Genomic DNA, 7,540 nt, shown 5'->3' with positions numbered 1-7,540 from the left:
CACTCTCTCTGGCTCACACATGCAGTTAAATACACACACACATGCGTGTACGCACTCACACACACACACATACACACAAACGCAGTACAAAAACACATTCTCAAGCACATGTGCTGACACCCTCCAGCATTCACACACTTGGATACACACAAACACACCATACAGTACACACACACACACACACACACACACACACTTACCAACATGCACACACACACACTGGAATGACACTGTGCCACAAACTCCTTGATGTACAGCTCCGGGGGGCCCAGCTGCAGTGACTCAGAGACTTTAAAGGAGATATCAGTCAGACTCCGACAGGACAAGTTTCAATATCCTCGCCACCATGGACCCACATGGGAACGCCAACCAGGCACTAATTTCCACTCTCCACATTTTATTTTATACCAACACATTTGATGAGTAATCCTGTGAGCCTTCGTGTTTTCACCCGGTAAACATCACGGTGACAATAGTTAAAACAGTTTACTTTAACGTTTTTATATAGTATATCTTTTTACAGGACCTGTTTAAGTTAACACCGGCACCTGTGTCACAAATCACGTTTGTCTTGATCCCTTTGGCAATCTACTGCTGAATCTGCATATATTCATTCACATTTCTCAACTTTCAGACTTTCACCAGCAAGACACTGTGATGTGTTATGTGTAGAGAACAGAGCTGATTTCAAGCAAAGAGGAGACTGACAACATTATTTCCACTTGTGCTTTATGGAATGTGCTTCTTCAAGAGGTGTAATTTTCCATACAGATGTAAAGGGCAGGATTAAGATAATACTCTCCTCCCTCACACACTAGCTGACATTTGCTCTGTCCTGCTGTGAAGTAGCATGTCTGCTGTTGCTTGGTGGGTGGCAGTCAAAATCTCAACCCTCCTTCACACACACACACACACACACACACCTCACCTCTCTAAACCTCTACTGGCTGGTCTCTCTCAATTCAATTCAATTATTTATTTTTTTCAATTCAATTCAATTCAATTCAATTCAATGAGCTTTATTGGCATGACTGTAAGTGTTATATTTTGTTGTCAAAGGAGTAATTACCTCTTTCCATGTCTGCCAGCTGGTCTCTCTCTCTCTCTCTCTGTCACACACACACACACATACACACACACAAATACACACAGATTCACACCACAAACTCTCTCTCCAGTCCCGCTCATGACTGATATCAAGTGTCAGTCACATCTACACTTTCTGGGAAACACACCTACACACACACACACACACATAAAAACACACACACACACACACACACACAGAAATGTTTCTGGATTTTATCATGATCTTTGTATAGTCATCAAATTCAGGTTGAGATCTGAAAGAAAGCCAGCACACTCGGTTGTCTGCCACACCACCATATGAGAAAGAGTCAGTGACTTCCTACCATCACCAGCAACTCTCAGCATAATGCTTCTCACAGTGACACAGCAATCTATTCAAAACAGTTTGAAAAATGTCCTAGTCGTTTGTCCCATTTGATGTCTTTTATTAGTCCTTGTTCAGATATCTACTCGTGTGCACAAAAGTAAAAGCTAGACACCACATTCCACTTCAAGCCCTAAATATGCAAATAGCTGTCATAGTCTTGTTCCCGCAGGACCTCCGTTTCACTGCAGAGGACTGGAGACTGCAGAGTCCAGAGATGATGACAGTCTGCAGGTGCTTCCTATGACAGAGCAATGGGGACAGCCAAATGAGCACACTCAAATCTTCAACAAAATAGCAACTACATACAGCTGGCCTGTACAATCCTACAAACTGTACAGCTGGCCTATAAAAGTCTACAAACTGGCCAGTAAAGTATGTAACAATTCTGTTCAATAACTAGTCGATGGTATAGCAAATATGCACCTTTTTTTTGTAAATATGGTGGCTAAATGTCACTGGCACTGTAATAATAACTGTTTGGGTGAAGAGGAAAACAGGTGAAAAACTGTTTAGAACTGCTCTGCTCAAAGTGCTTATCCCAGCAGTGATGCGGGCATGACATGCAACAGGCCCACTACCCCGAGCTTAGCCAGTGATCTGAAAATAACTAAACTGCAAAGCCGGCTAAATTGAAGCCGTGCGTGCCACTGACCAGCGACAAGGTCATAAAGCAAGTTCACTCTCAACCCCAAAATTAAGACGACGCAAAACGACACAGCGACGGAGAATCAGAGTTGTGCAACTGGCTGAATCTGAGAGGCAAGTCTGAAATATGATAAAGACATGTGTGCTGAAACATGATGGTTAATTTTGCATCATGTTGCTCTGTTGTGAGGACAAAAGTCTTTCTAGACCAACCATGATAGATAACCATACTCAAGAAACAAATACTGTAAAAAGATTATTTCTAAAAGTGCACTGTATATTAATTTAGGTTACACTCAGCACGTTGAGTATTTTATTATAAATTAATTTGGGTGTGTATGAACCAGACAAGAAAATTGCTGAAATCATGCCTTCAGAACATCATGATTGGTTTCGATTTTTTTAACCAAGCATAATGTTCGGTTGCTGAAGTTGCCTACCTCACGTGGGAGATGGGAGGGCAGTGGTTTTAGCTGCAGATGTGGAGTCAGCTGTAACTCTGCATGTGAGTCCATGTTTACACACCTGGGGGAAATGCCCAGAAATATGACATCTAACGGGCCAGCTGCTCAGCTCTCTCTTCAATATCCGCTTCTTTATCCACCACTATTCTCATACCTACTGCTTTTTTAAAAAATAATTTCTGCACAATCATCCCATCTCTCTCTCTCTCTCTCTCTCTCTCTCTCTCTCACACACGCTCACACACACACACACACACACACACACACACACACACACACACACACACACACACACACACACACACACACACACACACATCCTTAGCTACAGTAAGGATTTCCTTAGTGCCAAATCCATGGATTTGCAGGAGATTTGGGAGAGACAAAAAGAGTAATAAAAGAGTGGGCTACTGCACAATGGATCCACACAGAGTCCTTCTAAAGAACATCTCTGCAACCTCTGATCCAAACAAAAAGCATTCCAGTAGAACCCAACACTGAAACCTCCAGGAGAGCTCGGTGAAACCCCTGAGAACAGTGGTGACGTTAAAAGGACAGCCATCTGTGTGTGGCCCTGAACCTAATGGCAGAGGGTTCATGTCTAACATCTCTGAAAACACCTCCAGTGCAAGGCCTAATGCATACTATTTCCAGCTTTATTTGGTATAAATATTGTGGGTGATGTTTGCCTAAAAAAGTCTTAACATGGACAGAGTAATAACAGATCAAAGACAGCTGCAGACATGTCTCTGTTCTTGTGACGAATCATCTACACCTGTGTGTGTGTGTGTGTGTGTGTGTGTGTGGGGGGGTTATTTTTTGAAAGAGTCCCTCTGTTAAATCTTCCCTGCTTGGCAAATCGTTTCGGTAACACTTTACTTGACAGTATAGACATAAGAGTGACATGACACTGTCATGAACATATGGCACTGTCATGACACATGAACCCTAACCCTAACCCTAACTCTAACCCTAATCCTAACCCTAACTTGTTATGACAAAAACCGAATGTCTAAACTTAATAACAGAAGTGTTATGTCATAAACGTTTATGACTTGTTTATGACACGTTCATGACAGTGTCCTGTCACTCTTATGTTGATACTGTCAAGTGTAACCATAGTTTCTTACCTTTCTAGCAGTGCCAGCTCCCGTAGACCCTATATCTATCTGCAGTATCTATCTATCTTCCCACTGGATATAGATACTGCACTTCAATCTGCAGGATATCAATCATTACCATCCGATCGTCACCACTCCACTCAACACATTCCTCATCTCAGCGGCGTGATGATGGGGATGATGTATAAACCAAAGCACATGTCCTTGGCTTTAGTGACCAGGGGTGAGTGACCCAGTGCCCCTGTCGAATCCCCCAGACAGGCCTTCATCATAACACCCACCTCCCACCAACAAAAGGCAAGGAAGGCAGCATGGCGTTCAGATCATCCAGCTGCTGACTATCTATTCATCTGCCTACATCCATCTGCTCTTCCTTGCTGCACCACCCACACCCGACACCCAGGGGTTTAACTGACCCAAGGGCTCTCCGGGGCGCGAGGAGGTGAAAGCACTAGGAGGGTCATCTCTCTATTATACACACAAGGAAGTGCAAGCCCAAGGAGAACCACTGGGCCTGTCCTTCTATTAAATACAGGAAGAGGTGGGAGTGCTAGCAGGCTAGCGGCTGGCTCCTTGGAAGTCTCATTACCAGCACAAATGGTTAGTCAACAACATGGTGTGCTCGGAGGCGACCCCAAGGAGGTAGAAGAAAGGGGAAAAACACGGCATCTGGGAGTAGTGAGAAGATGAAGCACTTAAGAGGCTGCCTCCTCACACATCACTGGTAGATAGCAGCTGCGTGAGTGTGTGTTTGTGTGTGCAGGAGGGGGTTGTTGTTCTTCTAGCCAGAGATACGAGGGCTGGGCTGCAAGTGGGTGTCGGCCACGTGAATGTGGCTGTAAGTGTGATGGCGTCTGTAAGTATACAGTAAGTGTTAAAGGCTCAGGGGTTCACGCTAAGGCCTCTTCCACAGCTTTGATGTCTTCTGAGTTCTTGCCTGCAGCAGAGGCATGCCACATGACTGCACTGTCACGGTCTCGACCTCCTAGTCCCCTCGTGTCACCATGCCCCACACACTTTACTTTGTCTCAGGCAGCTGTATGGACGTCACGGCACGCTTGCTTTTCCGTTTTACATATTTATACGAGAGTCAGGGGGGTCGTTGTGTTCTTGGCTGAGCTTTGTAGCTTATTGCTGGGGAGACAGCCAACACACTGCACTGCAAAAAAAACAAAAAAAAAAAAACAAACAATGACGAGAAGGTGGTGTCAGCTAAAGAAGGGTGACAATTAGTTTTCTGTTTTGAACCTGATGGTATGCAGGTCTGGCTGTAACTAACAATAGATATAGCTGTTATGGATTCTGTCACAAGCCATTGTTCAAATGTTGCGAGGATGCATTTACAGTGGGCATTTTACTCTCACTCTTAAAAAGCTGATAGGATTTATGGCCTGACCTGGAAGAGACTGGGTTTAAATCACCTGTGTTGACTGGACTGGATTGGAGTGGCCACAATGACATTTGTGTCTTTATGGAGCAACCTCACCACATTAGCGAGGTCGTAATCTACGGCCAGGTCACGTGGACACAGCAGCTGCCATAGGAAGAGCTGTGGAGTCGTCTTGGAGGGCATGACGAGGACCAGACCAAAGGCATAGAGTTTCGGGGAGCGGCACTATCAATGACTTCTGTTATCCCAAGACCGTGTGAGTGACAGGTGAGGCTATGATTGACGGCGCCTTTGTCCTGTGCAGCATTTGTCAGAGCCTCGTAAATCCTGATGCCACCCTCCCCGCCAAAAAATTCACTTCTCTTTCCTGCTACCCCCCCCCCCCCTCCCCCGCTAAATCGCCATTCTCTGTGAGTTAATTCAGCACTTTGGCATTGCCAAGCCTCTATTACTCACAGGTTGCTGACATTTACCTAAAAATAGAGCCCCAACTCCCCCCACCCCACCACGTCCCACCATCCTCCACCCCCACTCTCTCTTCTCTCACACAGCAGATCACTACGGCAACAACACAAAAACGGTAACAGACCCCTCAATTTCCCCCCAGATCTTCATCCAGCAGCTGGATAAAGTGTCTGAAAAATAAACCATATTTACTACTTACATTTATCTCAGCACTTTACATTCTCTCTCTCTCTCTCTCTCCAGTCAGACTCTTGCTGCTTGCAGTATTTTGGCAGGAGACAGGAGAGAAAGTTTCTGTTACCAAACTGGAGAGTGGGGGGATGAGAAACTGGATCTGCTGTGGTTGCGTGGAAGCCTGTGTGTCATGGTGCTGCCCCCTGCTGTTCTGGATGCACTGACTCATAGTCCAGCAGTGGATCCAGAACAGGACGTCCCATTCTCAGATGCCCAGTTTATGACCCAAAAGCAGCCCAGGGCCCAGTGCCATCGAGCACTGCTGGTTAGTCAGGAACCGATAAATTAAATGTCACGCAGCTCATTAATGTGACCGGTGTGGCTGCTTATTGAAAAGGGAATGCATCAGAGATAAAACTGAAGACGACACCCTCAGGATTTACACACACACCCACACACACAGCTGATAGTGTCTCCAGCAGGAGTGAAGCCTCCCATGTGATGATCGGTGCGGGACATAAATCCAGCTCACGCATGCCACTCTCTCCTGGGCAGTGCCAGCAATACCCCTTTTGCCACCAGAAGTGCCAGGACGCAGCGGGGGACCCGGGAGTGGAATGTGGCGTATCCACCCCACGGCCATCTAAAAACAGGGTGCACTGGGGCAGAGGACCCGCACGCTGGCCCCCTGATCTCAGGCTCACACGGGGGGAGGGAATGTCTCTGCTGGGAGAGTGGAAGAAGTCCTCCTGCGCGTCAACTGGGGAAGCAAGGTGCTAACATCATCAAGGCCATGGGTTCAACTCCCAGGGGAGCATGTGTTGATATTATATACCCCTCACCTTCACTCCATTTGTTTTGGGTATATACAGTACGTGCAGAAGAAATATCAAGGTGAAGTGTAGCTATTCAGCACAAACCTTTATCCAGAGACTGAATCTTGAAACGGTCAACCACATCCCTACAAGTCTTAACAGGCTTACAGAGTTATGGCCACTTACCATCAATTTAGAACGTACAAGAGTGTGAAAAGATTTCAGGAAAAGATTAGAGGGATGATTATATAGAAGGGGGGGGGTCTACAAGTAAACACTCTAGAATGCAACCTCAGATGATGACTCATTCAAATGAGTAGGCCCAAGCAAACTGCATTCACAGAATGTTGGAAAAAGATTAAATTGTGTGGCTTGTCCTCATGAATAATACACGTGTGGACTGTTTTCCAGGGACAGACTGTGGTAATGGCAAATGGATAAATCAGAGGAGACGTCTGGATATCATCTTTTTTTCTTCTTTTAATAGACTTCGAGTGAGACCCTCCGACACACAAAATATATTTATAGCATATACACACACACTGCTTTTGCAAATACATTTGACAATCTGTGGGATTTCAGTGATGGCATGTCATGCTTTAAAATTTCCATTTTCATAATTCTGATAAAACTACCCTCTGATGCTCAGGGGACCAATGTCATACATTCCGTTTCCAAGCCCCAGGTGATGGCCATTTACAGAGAATCATTAAGGCCCAGTCAAACAGTGTTTTCTTAGCATACAAAACACTCCATCTGAGAGTTTACATTCCATCTGACCAATCCCAGTGTTTGCATATTCAGACAAAAGGCTGCGTAAAATGTTCCCAGATATCAGTCAGGGTACAATACACCTCTTCTTCAAAGAAGACTCCCGCAAAGCTACTGATCCATTGACTATACTGTAACGTGTGTTTAATGGGTGGGGGATACCAGGATTTCTGAAAGCACTTTGTGAACATAGGGGAGAATGGAATCATTTTCCTAGTGAGTGCACAGCCAAAAAAAAA

At 45.3% G+C, this 7,540-nt stretch overlaps 1 protein-coding gene across 6 annotated transcripts in view; it reads right to left on the bottom strand.

Moving 5' to 3' along the window:
- Positions 1-6,990: 6,990 nt before the first annotated feature.
- The window catches only part of map7d1a (MAP7 domain containing 1a), a 61,144-nt gene continuing 60,594 nt past the window's right edge, over positions 6,991-7,540 (bottom strand). For all 6 annotated transcript variants that reach the window (XM_076280470.1, XM_076280471.1, XM_076280473.1 and 3 more), the window contains one exon: positions 6,991-7,540. This exon is cut by the window's right edge and continues 1,209 nt beyond it. The gene's annotated coding sequence lies outside the window, so the exon portion shown is untranslated.

This window comes from Alosa pseudoharengus, unplaced genomic scaffold (assembly GCF_046254945.1).
Source record: "Alosa pseudoharengus isolate Yale_2024_CS ecotype anadromous, Long Island Sound unplaced genomic scaffold, YU_APseudo_1.1 YU_APseudo_1.1_scf_12, whole genome shotgun sequence".
Classification (NCBI taxonomy): domain Eukaryota; kingdom Metazoa; phylum Chordata; class Actinopteri; order Clupeiformes; family Clupeidae; genus Alosa; species Alosa pseudoharengus.
Note: the sequence above shows the minus strand (reverse complement) of the source record. Positions and strands in the feature narration are given on the sequence as shown.